Source organism: Anarhichas minor, unplaced genomic scaffold (assembly GCF_050575085.1).
Source record: "Anarhichas minor isolate MPS153535 unplaced genomic scaffold, ASM5057508v1 ptg000045l, whole genome shotgun sequence".
Taxonomy (NCBI): domain Eukaryota; kingdom Metazoa; phylum Chordata; class Actinopteri; order Perciformes; family Anarhichadidae; genus Anarhichas; species Anarhichas minor.
In genome coordinates, this window is record NW_027466491.1 from 9,350,001 (window position 1) to 9,354,280 (window position 4,280).

The window sequence follows — 4,280 nt, forward strand, 5'->3', positions numbered from 1 at the left end:
GCGACTGCTTTGATGGATGCAGCCTTGGGCAGTGGCTGTGAAAGGCTTCCACAGCGACGGGAAGCACGGAGACGGATAAAAGGACAAAGAACAAAAAAAAAAGACGACGAGTAACAAGAAACACTGGTGAGGGCTCAGGTAGGACTCGATATAGACTCACTAACACTCTGCTGTCAGACCACACAGCCTTCTGATAGCTTTCCAGATGCACTAAAACAACTTCCATCTCTTCACTGGTGTGTGTGTGTGTGTGTGTGTGTGTGTGTGTGTGTGTGTGTGTGTGTGTGTGTGTGTGTGTGTGTGTGTGTGTGTGTGTGTGTGTGTGTGTGTGTGTGTGTGTGTGTGTGTGTGTGTGTGTGTGTGAAGTCAGAGAGGCCAGCGATATCGATCAGGCTGCATCGATCCCCAACGTGATCCCCATACTAAGAGTATGCTTGTTGTCCACATGGTTGTGGGTTCTTGTGTACAAGTGTGTGCGTGTCCATGTGTGCACGAGGGTGTGCTCATAATCTGCCCTCAGAAGTTCAATGATCCATTCTGCTTCAGCTTCAAAACGGGATGTTGAAAACAGAAACTTCTTGGAAGGGATCCAGCCGAGAGCATCGGCTCGTTTTTAGTTGTTTTTTTTCGGTGCGAAAAGAACAAAAAGAAGCAACAATTTCTAATTTGTCCACAAGCGGAAAGAAAGTAAAAAGTTGGTTGCAAAGAGAAACATGGAAATCGTTCACAAATTCACAGAGAGGAAAAAAGAGAAAGAAAATCTGAAATCTATTTGTTGAAGTGAAGGAATGACTTTTTACGCTCACGCCAGAAATACAACCGACGAACGCTAAGACAAAGGAGCAGAGACACGTTTGAGGTGACATAATCGTCAGCGTCTCGCTGCCAACGATCTCAGCGCTGAGACGCTTCTACGGTCTGTTTGATTTGATGCCTTTTCACTCTCTGTTTCTCACTTCAGAGACACGGTTTGTAGATTGTGTTGTTGTTTAGAAGCTGTCAGTCATGTCTTTCATTTGAGAGGAGATTGTGAAATGACACATCGCCGTCCCTTCAGTCAACGGGGCTCGGAGGATGTTTTAACATTAAGATCGGTCTTTAGCGAGGTTGATTCCAGCTGAATCCAGCTCATCTCTGACTGTAGGTATAACTGAATGGCTAGTTTTCTCTCTCCCGGTCCCCGGGGCCGCCCCGAGGCCGCCTCATACACTCCACACGCACTAATCCAGCTGACAGCCTGACAGCGCGGCGGTATTTATAGAGCCCAACCCCAGCGATGCACGTTTTAACCCAGATGTAGTGCGGAAGGGCGGCGGCAGAGTCTGACCCGCTCCGTCTGACCCGCTCCGTCTCCCCCCCCGCATGTTCATCACGCGCCGCTGAAGGAGAATTCACTTGATGTCTAATCACATGACCTCCGGGTCACGGTACGCTTCAGTGTGTTTGTGCCACCTCAAGCAAATAACATCACTACTTTTGAATGTACATTTCCATGCAGCACCTGAAGCACTGTGCTCCACTATTGTAAGTGGAATATATACGCAGACCCAGACCGAGGCCAAGAGACTCATCAGAGAGCGCTGATAACCGCCTCCCCCTCTCTGCTCCATAAGAGCGTTCTGTTTTGTTTAGAGAGAGAGAGGGAGAGAGAGAGAGGGAGAGAGAGAGACTCTGATGTGTTTGAGTCAAGGCCAGCCGGTTCTGATGGCAGCATGAAGGCTCCGCTGCGTAAACAAATTAGCGTTCTGTAGAAGAAGAGCGATCTCTGGCTCTGCTGACAGTGATTCTTTTTGATTCATCTGATGGAGACTTGTCTTGTGCTTGTTGGATATCACACAGGGGTGTAACGGTATGTACATCGGTTTTGGGGTCACGGTTTGGTACATTTTTGGTTCGGCAGGGTAAAAAAACAACAACAACATCGTGGCACATAGGCCATAATTCTTACTGCAACAGTTAAAACACTGGTATACTGTCGTAACAATAGGAGAGCGCGTCAAAGAAGACCCAACGGCAGACCGTGGGGGTTTGTGGTTTAAGGAGTTTTGCTCAGTTTCGGACTGTATTAGGGATGAATCCTGAAGAGGTGAAACAGTCATGTGAAACATTGAAGCTTTAGCAAACATGAACCCCACACATGAAGTTGTTCCGGCTCTATCTCTTTGGGGGGTCTCACTCCGTTGGTTTTGAACCACTAGGTGTCGATGACGGGCAACAACAACCTATGAACTAATCCAGAAAGTCAGTTTGTCTTCAAGTCTCATGAACAATGACGCAGAAACAGTTCGTAGTGTTTCATATTAAATGTCATAAAATGCATTTTGGGTCAGAAGATCTATGTTTTCTTTAAATAAGTTTAAATATGCAACAGAGGATCAAAGTGTCTAGTCAACTTACAAGACTTTTAAGTTTGGCAAATGCAAATTCATGTCACGTCACAAATGAAATCCCCAACAGGTGCAGACAGATAGTGGGATCGGTGCAGAGCAGTCCCACGGCAGACGGGCTTTCTGAGGTCACGTTGCCGGGGGAGTGAAGGTTTATCTCCAGTCAAAGATAGTATTGTCCCCACACGCTGATAAACTCATCAGAAGCTTCATGAAAAACAGAGTGAAGTCCCCAACAAGCAGATGTGAACTTCTTTGAGAAGGCGAGTTCCACATCCTGTAAAGAACCGTCTGCGTTTCTTCTCCTTGTCGTTATTTCTGTTATTTTGTCCACCTTCTGTAGTTGTTTACTACGCTTGTTTTCATTTATGTTGCCGTATCAAAGCATTGCAAGTAACTCATATCTCACGCCCCCCCCCACTGCTTATCCAACCAAGTGAACTCTGCATCATTCACCCTCAGCATGTGGCGGCTGTGAGACGGAGAGACGCGCTCAGCTGCATTATTAATAACAGCTGCTCCCAAAACAGGGAACACAAATGCAGAATGGGAGGCGGGACTGAAACGTAAAGGGAAACGAGTCAATCAGTCAGTGACCTACTGAGTGTCTGCTGACTGGAGGACGATTAGCAGGACGCTGTAGAATGTCATGACTATTATATGTGTGCTGTCGGAGCGATGGGGGGGCATTGATCAGTACCAATGTGGACTCATTGTGGGGGGGGGGGGGGGTTGTTGTGATCATTGAGGCTCAATATTACTGAATTAGAAGAATAAGCATCATTACATTCAAACCATTATTGACGGTAATGATAACAATTGGGATGAATTTGAATGGAAACTCTATTTTTCACATCAGTTCACTGGTTGTGAGGAGGATTAATAGCATGACAAAGCAGTTTTAAAACGTACACTGTATTGAGTTTCACTTGCAGAAGCCAGCGCTGGAGGCAGAACTCTGCTCTGCATGGAGTTCTACTCATTATTTCTCTTCGCTGTGTTTACAAGAAAGTTGTTCTTCAAATTCTCTACAAACCTGAATTCTGTATTTTACATTCGGGATGTATGATTCTTCAGATCCACACCTGTTTTTATCATTTTTGGCGGGGGGGGGGGGGGGGGGGGATTTATCCATTTGTAAGTTTGTAAATATACAAATCAACAAATATGAATTAACACAATTTGTTCCCAAACATTGAAGACAAATGGGATTGTAACATGTGTCACATTGTCCCTGACCAAGGTAAGCAGTACAGGTGTTGCTGTGAATAGACATCTGTTAGCTGTTAGCTGTTAGCTGACACTGCCACCACTTGGATAAGATGCTTTGTTCAACTTCTATCTCAGGTTTGTTAGCAGCCAACCTAAGACCACCGACTCGTATTGCAATGAGAGCCCAACATGCAGCGGTTGCAGTAGACATGACATGAGATGCTGGATGTTTCAAACCCGTTACACCCTGATTCTACTTTGCAGCTTACTTGCTGAATTGTATCTACTAGTGGCCAATTCACTGCACTTAGACTTATACATATATGACAAAAAGTAAACATTATGATTATGTCTCCTCTCTCCCTCTCTCACCCACCTAGCCCCACCCTTTCAAAATAAAAGCCCCACAGTGAATTCTAACTGGAATGATTGTGATGAAGCCTGTCATTTAAAAACCTCTGTGTATGTGTGTCAAACATTATGAATATGTCTCCTCTCCCCCCTGTCTCACCCACCCAGTCCCACCCTTTCAAAATAAAAGCCCCATGGAGTACCTGTATCTTAACATGAAGCTCAGAATGAGGTTCATGTTAAGATATGTTAAGTTCAAGTCTTTCCATCACAAATACAGACATGTCATTTCCAAAGTTATATATCTCAAATACAGAAATGACGGGAGCC